Consider the following 15,202-nt stretch of genomic DNA (forward strand, 5'->3'; position numbering starts at 1 on the left):
AAAGCATTGAAAATCATACAACAAAGAACTGTATGAAATTAATGCAAAACTGCAAAGAGGAGATTTTTTGCTAAGAGACTCAGTGCAACAGCACAGAAAAGGAAGATGAAGTGATATGCGACAGTCCATAGCAGAGAACTAAATAGTCAACCTTAATATACAAATAAAAATTGGTTATATATAAAGCACCACGAAATGATCAGGGACAGCTACAACATAATCACAATCTGAAGTATTATTTATTTACCAAGATATGAAGCAGAAGCTTCTACGTTGTTGCCCATTTAACAAAATACTTTTCAAATTTCTTAGTTTGTAAGCCTTTAAATGCATTAGAATGGCAATAGAAAATAGGGTCCATTTTCGGCTACCAAAAAGACATATCCACAAGTGGCTAAATAAGGAATGTAAAATATCTAAACATGTATAACTCTGAAAAATCATTCATCGAATGGCTATAGTTGGCCAACAACCAGGAAGTAATGAGATACATAAGGTAAGTGAAGGAAACCTTTTAAGTTTGCCCTTTTCTCCACTGTACTATGATCACGGAGTTGATATATGTGTATATATGTATGTGTGTGTGTGTGTGTGTGTGTGTGTGTGTATATATATATATATATATATATATATATATCTATATCTTCCTCTTTTGGCTGCTTCCCGTTAGAGGTCGCCACAGCAGATCAACTGTTTCCATTTCTTCTTGTCCTCTGCATCTTTCTGTGTCACACACCAACCACCTGCATGTCCTCTCTCACCACATCCATAAACCTTATCTTAGGCCTTCCTCTTTTCCTGTTACCTGGCAGCTTCATCCTTAGTATCTTTTTCCCCAATGTACTCTACATCCCTCCTCAGCACATGTCCAAACCAACATAATATTGCCTCTCTGGCTTTGTCTCCAAACCTTCCAACTTGGGCTGACTGTCCGTCCTCATCACACCCAGTGCAAAAACATCTTCAATTCTGCCACGTCAAGCTCTGACTCCTGCCTTTTTGTCAGTGCCACTGTCTCCAACCCATATAACATAGCTGGTCTCACTACCCTCTTGTAGACCTTCCCTTTCACTCTTACTGGTACTAGTCTGTCACAAATCACTCCTGACACTCTTCTTCACCCACTCCATCCTGCCTGTACTGTCTTCTTCATCTCTCCCACACTCACCATTACTCTGAACTGTTGATCCCAAGGACTTAAACTCATCCACCTTCGCCACCTCTACTCCCTCCATCCTCACCATTTCTCTATTCTCCCTCTCATTCACACACATGTATTCTGTCTTAGTCCTGCTGACCTTCATTCCTCTTCTCTCTAGAGCATATCTCCCCCTCTCCAGGGTCTCCTCCACCTGTTCCCTACTCTCACTAAAGATCACAATGTCATCTGCAAACATCATAGTCCACGGGGACTCCTGCCTGATCTCGTCTGTCAAACCTGTCCATCACCATTGCAAATAAGAAAGGGCTCAGAGCTGATCCTTGATGTAATCCCACCTCCACCTTAAACGCATTTGTCACTCCCACCGCAGACCTCACCGCTGTCACACTACCCTCGTACATATCCTGTACCATTCTTGCGTAATTCTCTGACACTCCCAACTTCCTCATACAATACCACAACTCCTCTCTAGGCATATGCTTTCTCTAAATCGACAAAGACACAATGCAACTCCTTCTGACCTTCTCTGTACTTCTCCATCAACACTCTCAGAGCAAACATCGCATCTGTAGTGCTCTTTCCTGGTATGAAACCATACTGCTGATCACTAATCATCACCTCCCTTCTTAACCTAGCTTTCACTACTCTTTCCCATAACTTCATGCTGTGACTGATCAATTTAATCCCTCTGTAGTTACTACAGCTCTGCACATCACCATTATTCTTAAAAATCGGTACCAAAACACTTTTTCTCCATTCCTCAGGCATCCTCTCACTGTCCAAGATTTCATTAAACAATCTAGTTAAAAACTCCACTGCCATTTAATCTAAACACCTCCACGCTTCCATAGGTATGTCATCTGGGCCAACAGCCTTTCCGTTCTTCATAGCTATCCTTACTTCCTCCTTGCTAATCCACTTCACTTCATGATTCACTATCCGCACATCATATAACCTTCTCTCCCTCTCATTTTCTTCATTCATCAGCCCCTCAAAGTACTCTTTCCATCTGGTCAACACATTCTCCTCGCTTGTGAGTACGTTTCCCTCATTATCCTTTATCACCCTTACCTGCTGCACATCTTTACTAGCTCGGTCCCTCTGTCTAGCCAATCGGTACAGGTCCTTTTCTCCCTCCTTAGTGTCCAACCTTTTATACAACTCTTCATACGCCTTATCCTTAGCCTTCACCACCTCTCTCTTTGCCATGCACCTCATCTCCTTATACTCTTGTCTACTTTCTTCATCTCTCTGACAATCCCACTTCTTCCTCATCAACCTCTTTCTCTGTATACTCCCCTGTACTTCTTCATTCCACCACCAGGTCTCCTTGTCCTCCTTTCTCTTTCCAGATGTCACACCAAGCACCTTTCTAGCCATCTCTCTTACTAGCTCTGCTATAGTTACCCAGCTATTTGGTAACTCTTCACTGCCACCCAGTGCCTGCCTTAACTCTTCCCTGAACATCACCTCACAATTACCCTTTTTCAATTTCCACTATTTGATCCTTGGTGCTGCCCTCACACTCATCCTCTTCTTGATCACCACTGTCATAGAAACCACCATCCTATGCTGCCTAACTACACTTTCCCCTGCCACCACTTTACAGTCTCCCATCTCCTTCAGACTGTCCCTTCTACATAAGATATAATCCACCAGGGTGCATCTTCCTCCACTCTTGTATGTCACCCTATGCTCCTCCCTCTTGTTAAAATATGTATTCATCACATGCATATCCATCCTTTTCGCAAAATCCACTACCATCTGACCTTCTGCATTCCTTTGCTTAACACCATACCTACCCATCACTTCCTCATCCCCTCTGTTCCCTTCACCAACATGCCCATTGAAATCTGCTCCAATCACCAGTCTCTCACCTTTGGGTACAGTCATCACCACTTCATCCAACTCACTCCAAATTTTTTCTTTCTCATCCATCACACACCCAACTTGTGTAGCATATGCACTAACAACATTCATTATTACACTATCAATTTCCAGCTTCATAAACATTATTCTATCCGAACTAACTCCTTTTCACCTCCAAAACATTCTTAGCATACTGTTCCTTCAGGATAATGCCTACTCCATTTCTTCTCCCATCCACACCATGATAAAACAATTTGAAACCGCCTGCAATACACCTAGCCTTGCTCCCCTTCAATCTGGTCTCTTGCATGCACAGTATACCAACCTTCCTTTGGTCCATCATATCAGCTAGCTCTCTCCCTATACCAGTCATACTGCCAACATTCAAAGTTCTGACCCTCACTATCACAGTCCTAGCCTTTACCTGCCTTCGGGCATGCATTCCCCCTCTTCTCCTCCTTCGGCCAACAGTAGCCCAATTTCTGCCAGCACCCTGTTGGCCAACAGTACTGGTGGAGGTCGTTGTTAACCTGGACTTCGATTGATCTGGTATGTATATCTGTACTGTTGTCTGCACGTATGATTTGGCAAAATTTTACACCGGATGCCCTTCCTGATGCAACCCTCACCATTTATCCAGGGCATCCCCAGTGATATATATATATATATATATATATATATATATATATATATATATATATCAAATATATATCAAAACTCTGGACAAGATCCATATGAAAAATAGATACAAATCTGTACCCTGATAAATTTGCATACATAATTACGTAACCCTGCCCACTCCAAAGGAATTGCGGGATACCAACCTTCAAACGCAAACTGAAGAACATAGAGTTGGGAGGGTGGCCTAATGGTTAAGTTGTTTGATTTACAAACACAAGGTACAGGGTTTGAGTCTCACAAGGGATAATTGGCTAGGCTTAAAATGGCTCACAAGAGCAGTTAGCCTAGTACTAATCTATGAACCCAAGACAACCAAAATATGGCACCAGAGTCCTCCTGCAGCCATTCCAGTGTCCCATTACCTGGCTATTTCATTCAATTTACTATAAGCACAAATGTGTACATACTGCTTTACTTCTGCAGTGATTATTTAGATTTTATTTTTACATTCTATAGCATAATGCACAAACACCAATAGACATCTGCTAAACAAAGCAATACTGTCTCACAATGAAAATAGACTTTGCATTAAAACATATCTGCCCTTGAAACTCACATTCATTGAAGCAGCATTGAAACCCACACCACATCCAAAGAAAATGCTTCTGGCCAGTGGTGGATAAAGATTACGTTTGGGCTGTTTTCAAATCATAGGCCCCTTGCACTCAAAACAAGGAACTTACATGTCTTCTTTGATGCACCTTCCTGACTTTATTAAATTACATTCCTTGTATAATACAGCATACTTGTTAGACTTAGAGCGCATTTTAAATTTATTTGAAATTTTTTTGCAGTAGGCAATGAAACAAAACGCATGAACCAATAATGACAAAACTGTCCAATTCAGAACATTTCCATCATAAAATATAAAATTCTACTTCCACACACAATGTGTGTGTGTGTGTGTGTGTGTGTGTGTGTGTATGTATGTATATATATATATATATATATATATATATATATATATATATATATACATATACATATCTCTCTCTCTCTATAGACATATATATATATATATATATATATATATATATATATATATATATATATATATGTGTGTGGAGAGAGAGACAGTAGTGTAAGCCATAGGCATCTTGCAAGCTTTTCGCACTTATTTTCAATTTCAGGGTTTTTTTTGGGGGTGGGGTGGGACAAAAGGCCAAAAACCAAGGACACATTTTAAACATTGCATGTATAATTTTGGAAAGTTGCTAGAATAAACTGTTATGTTACCACCATGCATTTTACTGCCAAGACTTGAACCCAGGACCCTGTGCAGTACAGTCAGAGCAACATACCACTATGCCAAATCAGCAGTGTCCTGAAAGATATAAAGACTGAAACTCAAATGGCTATCATTTAGTGAATTCATTTCTCAATTCTCACCATAGCTCTCAACCTCTTAGCACAAAAAAAAAACTGGACAAAGCCAATAATGGGGGAATGCAGCCCCAAAATAGGGGCAAGTTTCAAATGCTGATCTTATAAACTTAGAAAATTGCTAGAATAAAAGATTGTGTGTTACCATTTATTTTCTGAAGAATATGAAGTTTGAAATTCAAATGCCTGTCATTATTTAGTGAATTCAATCCTTCAGTGATTTGCCACAAAAATCCTGAAAAACACGGATTTTATGAGGAACAGAACAAAATATGAGGCATAAATTCACAAGTGGTGGTGGCCAGGGACTTCAGGCTCTTTTTACCTGTACCCAAGGTACAGGGTTTGAGCCTGAATGAGTGCATCTCTAGCCACCAGGTGTATTCACCTGGGGCATTTACACACACACACACACACACACACACACACACACACACACACACACACACACACACACACACACACACACACACACACACACACACAAGATACCTCAGAAGCTCTGCAGACATGAAATAATTTGAATACCATTTCCAGCAGTCCTTCCTGCTTACAACAGAAAGCAGCCAACATAAAATAAATGTACAGCAGTCCTTCCTGCTTGCAACAGAAAGTTAAATCCCCAGCAGTCCTTCTCGCTTGCAACAGAAAGCAGCCAGCATAAAATAAATGTTTCCAGCTTCCCGCTCTCTAGTAATTGCTGGAAATGTGTGCACGTGAGTCCTTGATCTCAATTCCGACAGGCTGATGGAGCTGACGTCACCTTGCATGTGATGACGTCAGCTCAGAAAGTGAAAAAAACATTTTAAAAAAGCTGGGAAAAATTCGAAAATGAAGGGGTGCCATTATTTGGACCCCAAAACTCAGTAAAAACTGAGTAATTTGGTACGGTTGGGAGGTATGGTGGCGTGTGATTCCCCCCACCTTGATTGGTTGCGTTCACAATGTTGTCCAACTATGGCCATTCAGTGAATGATTTTTCAAAATTATACGTGTTCGGTAATGTTTTACGTTCGACATTTAGCCTTTCACAGATTTATCTTTTTGGTAGCTGAACATAGACCCTAGAAAATATGCTTATCCTAATACTGGTTAACATAAGCTGGTAGACTGTGATATACAGGTTTTATCTTTGCAAGGATTACAGTGTGAACCCTAAAACTTCCATTATGAAAGTGATTTATCTGATTTTTACAGAATAGTGAACTGCCATCTTAAGTCTAAATTCCTGAATCCAGAAAGAAGATTTTAACCCAGTATTTGTAATGCATCTACACTTTTGTACACATGAACATGATCAAAAATATGTAGTTATGTTCAAATTCTGTGTCACATAACCTCCACATCAAGCTGAAAAACCCTTGAAATGACATTTTAGTGAGGATAAAAACATTAATGATCATAAACACTTGGTATGAATCATTTTAATGAAAGGCATATCCAAAATAGAATATTTCCAAACTCTATGCTACATCATTCTGATGAAAACTGTCAAATGTTAACCTTTGTTAGTTCAGTGCATCTATAGTGTGCAGTTTGTCATAATTGTAAAAGTATGTGTTTGAAATTGATTTACATGATAAAATACCTTTTCTAAGTAATACAGACTTAAGATGAGCTTGCACAGAACTTATCATTTAGGTAATTTGAGTGTCACATGTTTACATTGCACATTTATAATCCTTACAGCCAAAATTCTATACCAACATACTTGCAAGAAGTGTTATATGAGCTTTATTTAATTTTTTTTAAGTACCAGTCTTTCTTGAACATTTTTTACACTTCCACCACTTGCCTTCCAGTAATAAAACTTAATACTTTACTATACACACAACAATCTTGACAATTCCCACCAAAACTAAACTTGCATTAACACATTTCTATGTTCTGCATCATGGTTACAGCATACTCCCATTTCCTACCACAATTCAAAATACATCACTTAATTATTACATTTCTTTCCATATGAACAAAAGTTAGAAAAGAAAATACATCCCTTACTGTATTCAAACTTAATCTGGACAAATGGATGGGAACCCACAAATTCACCTCTGGTGTAGCACCCTTGTCCCTTATGGAAAGGGGTAACATTTAAATGTTCTGCCCGGCTCTGTGTTATTCATACTTAAATTATAAGGACTAAAAGCTTCATGGGAAGGTCTAGGCCTCTAAAGATCCTCACAACTCAATATCCTAGTAAAAACTTATAAACCTATAAGAACTTGGTATCGTTTGCACATTTGTAAAATGAAGCATTTAGTCTTTTCCAGGTTTATCTTATAAGTGCTGAAGGTTCTCCTTCTCCTTCCATCTACATGCAAAGACTGATAAATATGATGGTTGTCATGCTGAGTTCCAGGTTTCTGATTGTGATCCCTGTAGTTTTTTTACTGACATCCATGGTTATCCTCAGAAACTGTACAGTGTCATATAAGTTCTCCTTCCTAATTATGCTGATTCATGTACATCACTGGCTAGTACAGAGATCTTCTGACAGACACACCTTACTACCCATCTAACTTGCTCCTTTTAGCACATAAAGGCTTGTGAGCAGGTCATGCCTAATAATATTGACCAACAACCTTGCCACTGTGTGATATATATCTACTGGAGTCCATTTTGAGATTTGAGAAGTAAACTGTAGAAATTTTTGTTGCCATTCCACTCTAGACATTTTACACATTTTGGTTATCAATATGGACAAGCCTACAATCCTGACCCAAAGCCAGGCAGCCTTATCTATATTTTACTTTGGATGAGTTAAGGCCAAAATCCAGAAGCTGCTATCCTGTGTTGTTGGCAACTGAATTCTTCTTGTTCTTCTAGTTGCTTCTGTCAGTACATCCCACATCCCACATAGCACTAGAGAATGGACATTAACTAAATAAGTGAAAGTAATCTGCTACTATAGCTGTACATGTCCATCGTTCAGACCCAGTAGACCACCCCCTTTTAAATCTCCACGAGGAATGCTGCCACGTAAGTGTAAGTTTAAGCATGGTAAATTGCGGTATGCACAGTTTGAGTGTATAGCCAGCATTTTAAGCCATACCTCTTATAGGTTCATAAGTAAGTACTACACTAGCTGCACTTGAGGGCCATTTTAATCCTACCTAGTTTCCCTTTTTGTGCTTGAAATAACCTATCCCATTTTATCACGGACTGGCATTACCCATCCCATTGTCGATAATTATATATTGTAATGAGAATAACTGGATCATACCATAGATAAATGATTTATTCCATGTGTGGGTCCCTTCATATTAGGAATTGCCTTTATCCATTAATAGTACAGGGGGAAGTCCCCTAGGGTAAATTTTCTGTTTTGCATCCATAGATCTAGGTTGTGCTTGAATATGAACAAGGATGAATTTTATGTAGATGGGGAATGTATTACATAGCAGTGGTATCCTCTGTGAGATGTACCTTTCCCTCCAAACTATTCTGTTGATGTTGCAAAAAAAGGTTTAGAGTCCTAGGCCGAGTATTTCTGATGCCATTTGACTTGCTGATACATAGTAAATTCATAATTAATGGGGTTGGATAAAACCTCATATGCCAGACACAAGTCACCTGTTAGCAGGTTGTAGGATGCCGAGTATAGTTACAGGGCTTTGAGTCAGTCCATATATGGACCTATATGAAGGCTGAGATTGAACAGTATTGTTAGGGGGTGTGGCTAAATCTTGCTTCATGTTATTCAAGATTTATCTAGGGGTATTGGATGTTCAAGATACTCCCTCTCGATCTGTATGTTTAAGGCATCATTCCTTCTAGCCACAATATGATTCAGACACCTGCCATCTAAATCACCTCATTCTTTGTAGAAAATGTGTGTCTTATATATATGTTCATTTATATTACTCGTCATTGATCTTCCATTTCCTTCAAATGTGTGGAGTAATCTCCCATCCTGGATTACCTGTTGCAGTTCCCTAAATAATAGCACTTTAAAGCCACCTTTTCATTTAGCCCATTCTGTGGATTCTCTGTCAGTGTTATATCTGCTCCTGGTAACAGGAAGATGTAAGTTTTGTTCTAATTTAATTCCATTTCTGAGATACAATTTAACTCTGAACAACTCCTAATGACTTGTTTACGTTCTTCTCAAGCTGGGACAGCCATAACACACAAATGTTATGCAAACCATATAAAACTCTGGAAATTGGGTGATTTTTCTCTCTGCAAGGTATACTTAATACCTATATTAAAAAGTATGAAGAATTCTGTGGCTATAACAAACAGCAATGAGGACAGCGGGCACCCTTGTCACATGCCTGTGGTCAGTTACATAGTCTGTGACGTGCCCATTTATAGGATCATAGGAGGTTACTAGGCTATCGGCCTGGAGGTCATTTCAAGCCTAACTGATTCATCCCTATGTATTACCATAGATACGCTAGTCTGTATCCAGAATTGCATTTAGTAATGACTGCTCATGTCCAGGAGGATTGTAGGAGCTATCCCTGGTAAGTTTACAGTACGCCTTCCACTTGTTCAAGTTCCTTTTGAACTGCATCATAGAAATGCTCTGCTTCACATGAATTGGCAGCATATTCCAAAGATGTGGCAGTCACTGGGAGACAAATCTGCCCCTCCAGCACATCCTATTCAAGTTTGCAGGCCATATTTAGGTCCCCGGAATGGTTAGCTTTAGTCCCATTTGATTTATGGATGTGCAGCAAATTCATTAGGTTTGGGTCGTTGATTGCTGTGTAAGTCCGGCATAAGTCCCCTCTAAGAAGTCTATATGATATGGATTATAGTGACAGGGACATTAGTCTGTCTGTGTAAGGCATGTGCTGGAGTCCCTTGATCTTCTTAGTTAGAAACCTATGAGGTCTCTCCAATTACTGCTGGTGCTTTGTACTGTACATGACAAAGGGGGCTTTATACTCTGTGATGAGCCTGATTAGTGACAAGTATGGAGAGGGTTATAACCTACTTTGCTCTTCAGGCAATGCCTTTGCTAATCAAGTGTGCTACGTAGAAAGCCTTCCGTACTACAGTAAACACATGGTGTCAAAAGTTAAGCTCACAGTCCCCTTATCGTCCCAAATCTCTTATCACTTCATAGGTACATAGGGTGGTGGTGTTAATTTGACAGTGTGAAGGGACATTGTTTTTACCAAAGGGGATGATGATGCATTTCTTTGCATTCAGTTTGAGACCGTGACTAAGACACCAGCCGCTGGTCTGCATAAGACCCTCCTGAAGTATACTGACATCATCTGGGGATTCAGTAATTGCATCCAGTTTGCAATCGTCCACAGACTTGGTCAGCCACAGCCCATTAGTTTTGGACTGAACTTCTGAAAAGTACATAGCAAACAGTAGGGGGCCCAACACTGGCCCATGTGGCATCTTGCTGGTGACCGGTCTGCTGGTTTATGTGGAGTCACCCACTTTAATAGTGTGTGACCGGTTTGTGAGACAGTTGTCAATCCATCTTACAGCAAAGGGGTTTCCATTCAGTTCACTAATTTTATTGGTATTGCCTCAGTGTGGGATTATGTCAAAGGCCTTTGCCAAGTTGAGGCATACTGTGTTTGCACAGATTTGCCCTAGTTAGTGGCCCTGCTCACATTTTCGAAGAAATCCACCAGGTTTAGCAGGCAGGATCTGCCCTTGATGAAGCCATATTGGGTTGGATCCATGCTTTTGTGGTCACCTATGTCTGTTTATGAGGTCCATGAGGATACATTCTGTGGCTTTACAGATGAGGCTGGTAAGATTTAAGGGTCTATAATTCCCTGGGTCTGTTGCTAAGCTACCTTTGTGGAGGGGAATAACTGTTGCTGTTTTTCATTCTGCAGGAACAAAGTCAGTGGTTAGGCTGTGATTGAATTAGGGTACTGTTGCTTGTCCAGTGAGGATAAAATAGATGAGTCTTTGTGGGTCCTGTTCAAACCGCTTTATTATGTACAAACACATTAGGATTGAGGCTTAATAACTTTAACTTAGATAAACTTATAAACAAACTTGCTATTTCCCTCATACATATCACTCACTGGCTGCACTCTCAAATTGGCACTGAAGCTACCACGTGCTTGCTGTTTTATATACACTTGCCGACCTTGAAATGCTTCTTAAAGGTACTACGCGCGCGCACACACTGTTCTACATCCTCCCTCTTTGAGAAATCAGTCATGCAATATTAATGACATTAATCGACATGCAATCAATGCAGATAATTGTTTGTCATTCAGTTATACAGAATTAAATACAGATAAACAATTATGTCCAGGTTGCTGTGTATTTCACACTAGCTCTGGAAATATGACCAAATCATGTGACATAGAAATTAGAATTGGGTCCAGCAACTAGGGCTGTCTCTGCTGAATGTTCAACCTTGGGGACATCAGGAACATCATCAGATATGGAACTAGAAGTCAAGACACTTTCTGTAACAGGAACATTGTGTGAATTGCACTGAGGTCTAGAGTCTGTATCACAGGAACAATGCTGCAGTATCGATTCTGGTAAAGGAAGAAGATATCTGTGATTTCTCCTGTAATCCACACCCTCAGATCCTACAAATTAGGATCTCTGCTTGGTACATATACCTGTTATTTGACCACTCTGGTCGAAACCTTTCGCCGTTTGTATCCTCACTGTCTCGCCTTGCTTTCAATGGATGAAGAAATCAGCTCGATTTATCATAACTGGACTTCTGGAAAGAATGCTTTCTGAATAATTGGGCTCTAATTGTCCTGTTGCTTTTAGCTTTGGCCTCAACAAACTGGAACTAATAGGCAGTGTTCTGGTTTGCCTGGATAGAAGTCTCTGAGTAGGTGAGCCAAGTATATCGTCACGGCGTATAACTCAAAAAGATTTCGGTATTATCACGCTTTCACCTCTCAAGTAATTGCTTTGCAGTCTGTACTATACATTCACCTAGTCCTAGTTTATTCGACTGTGGATATTTTGGACTACTAGTAACATGTACAAGGTCCCATTCTTTTTCAAATTTCTGAAACGACCGACTAGTAAATTGAGTATCTTTGTCAGAATCAGCTTTGTATGGACTACCATGGACTGAGAAATGGCATTTCAACTCGGTGATAACAGCAGTGGATGTTAGATTCGGTAATAAATCAATCTCTAACCAGTTCGAATAAGAGTCTGCCAACACTAAGTAATGCTGATTCTTCTACTCTAATATATTAGTGGCTCCTGTTTATCAAGGTAGTTCAGGAACTTGACTTAGTTGAAGTAGTTCTTTTTACAAATGCGGTTTAGTAGTATTGCATACCGAACAAGAAGAAAGTACTTTATCAAGGTCTTTTACTAGAAAAGGTCAAAGTACTAGTTCTCTCACTCTTCTTTTGGCATATTCGGAACCTGGGTGACCACGATGCAAAATCTGGATATATTTATGTTGTAAAGAAGCAGGAACAACAATTTTAGGACCTTTGAAATTAATGCCATCTTCCATCAACATCTTATTTCTGTAAGGAAAATAAGTTTGCACTTCAGGTGGTGCACTAGATTACTTTGACTGCCATCCAACATTAATGTAGTGGTTGAGCTTTTGCAAAATTGGATCAGTCTTTGTATGATCTCTCAGCTCATTAAGTCTCCTGGTGGAAAAATTGTGCACTTCATGATGTCAAAGTCAAAATTCTCTGCATGAAGCTGTTAAATTGTATTTCTGGGAGATCTGGGTAAGGTATCAGTCAGATAAAGAAGTTTGCCTTTTGTATAGACCATTTTGAAGTTGTACTTTTGCAATTTGAGCATCATTCTTTGTAATCTCGCTGGAGCTGAATGCATAGACCTCTTTAGAATATTAACTAGAGGTTGTTGATCAGTTTCAATCTGAATAGCTCGGCCACAGATACAAACATGAAACTGGACATGCAAATACTATTACCAAAAGTTCTTTCTTAATCTGAGCATATTGTATTTCAATTTGGGTAACAGTTTCTAGGTGCATAGGCTACTGGTCTGCCTTTTTGAAGAATAACTGCGCTAAGGCCAAATTTTGAAGCATCACAGGAAAGAGTTACTGGTTTATTGACGTTTTAGTATCTTAATATAGGTGGGGTGGCAATTTTATGCTTAAGGTCTTCAAATGCTCTCTGGTGCTGTTCCAACTAAGACCATTAACATTTTTGCACATCAGCTCTCTCAAAGATGCTGTCAACTCACTGAAGTCTGGTATAAACTTGCCTAAATAGTTGACCATACCAAGAAAAGTTTGTAGAGCTTGTACTTATCTGGTGCTGGCAGCTCAAGAATTGCTGCTTGCTTAGATGTGTCTGGTCGTAAGCCAGTGCTAGTGAACAAATTATCTACATATGTAACTTCTGGTAGTCTGAATTTGCACTTCAGAGAATTGAGCTATAAGTTCACTTCACATGCTCTGTCTAGAACTTTCTTAAGGTTTTTGTCATGTTCTGCGTCACCATTGCCTTCAACCAATAAATCCTCTACTATTATGGCACAAGGATAACCTGAAAAAAAATTGCTCCATTGCACGCTGAAAGACTTCACTTGTAGAATTTATTCGAAATGCCATCCTGAGGACTCTATAACTGCCAAATGGGGTACTAAAAGTAGTCAGTAATGAGGATTTGGTGAGGCTGGTCAGACTTAAAGGTCTGTAATTCCCTGGGTCTGTTGCTAAGCCACCTTTGTGGAGGGAAATAACTGTTGCTGTTTTCCATTTTATGCAGGAACAAAGTCAGTGGTTAAGCTGTGATTGAATAGGGTATTGTTGCTGGTCCAGTCAGGATAAAGTAGACTAGTCTTTGTGGGTTCTGTTCAAGTAGCTTTATTATGTACAAACACATCAGTTTTGAGGCTAAATAACTTTAATTTAGATAAATTTATAAACAGACTAGCTATTTCACTCATACATGCTCACTCTCTGGCTGCGCTCTTAAAATGGCACTGAAGCTAGCGCGTGCTTGCTATTTATATACACGTGCCGACCTTGAAATGCTTCTTAAAGGTACTGTGCACACACACTATTCTACAGATACTTAATGGTGATGCTAGTTCATGTTTCTGTTTGTTTAGAAAGCAGCCTGGGATACCGTGTGTTGTCATAGATGTTGTGCTTTTTGCCTTTGACAAGGCTTTAATGACCTGCTGTTTGGATATATAGGGTGGGGGTGGGGATTGGGGCAAGAATTTTAATAAGTTTGGAGGGGGTAAGGGAGTGAAATTTTCACCAAATCTGTCCAATAACACATTTGCTATATCTGTGGGATCCAGTGTGTGTGATACTGTTAATCACTAGTTCGGCACATGCTTGGGTCCTACCTACGTACATGGCTGTAAAAGGCCTTATGATTATCCTTGGCTGTGATTGCTAAGTTTTCCTTAATGTTACCCTTAGAGGATTGGCATGTCTTATTTGCCTGTTGAGGCTGAGGAGTGTGCTTTTCCATTGTTGTGGCCTTTCCTTAGTTTTCTTGGACAGCAACTTTTTGCATTTGTTGTAACGTTTGTTGATGACGATTGTCCACCATGGCAGCCTTTTTTTTTTTTTTACTTGGGGCTCTGGCTTTGATTCTCTCTGCAATAGCCAAGTCTATATACTTATACGAGTGATTATACAGGGCTTTAGTGTAAGCTTTGGTGTACTTACCACTTCCAGCTGGGGGTGGGCTTGAAATGCATTTATGCCTTCCCCCCTAGGAGGGTTTAGTTTGCTTTGGGAAAGTTTTTTAGTCTGACTTCGCCCTTTGTGAGTTCTGGTGTTAGTGCCAGTTCAAAGGCGACTGATTTGTGCTGAGATTTAATGAATGAGTGTCCGACAGTTGCAGTGGTGCATCTGTTTGTCATGTTAGTGAGGACCAGATCTAGTATGTTTCTTCCTTTTGTTGAGGTTTGAACAGTTTTGTTCCAGGGCATTTGAGTTAATAAAGTCAAGGAAGTTTTGCACTAGTGTAAATGATTGCTTTGGGTTTTTATATGGTAGGTGGCAGTTTGATATAAACATTTAAGGGAAACTCATTATTTCCATCACATGCCGTATATTGAATTAAAGGCTTTTTTAAAGGTCTGTTAGCACAGCCTCAGCATTTAAGTTCTTGAATTAGCAAAATTACTGTATATTTAACAATGTTTATACCAGGTCTGTGCGACTGATTT

General features: G+C 39.6%; 1 protein-coding gene across 1 annotated transcript in view; it reads left to right on the forward strand.

The window, feature by feature from the left end:
* The window catches only part of FDXR (ferredoxin reductase), a 508,804-nt gene that overhangs the window by 327,136 nt on the left and 166,466 nt on the right, over window positions 1–15,202 (forward strand). The gene's annotated exons all lie outside the window — the stretch shown is intronic.

This window comes from Protopterus annectens, chromosome 10.part0 (genome assembly GCF_019279795.1).
Source record: "Protopterus annectens isolate FY-2018-M chromosome 10.part0, PAN1.0, whole genome shotgun sequence".
In the NCBI taxonomy this organism is placed as follows: Eukaryota; Metazoa; Chordata; order Ceratodontiformes; family Protopteridae; genus Protopterus; species Protopterus annectens.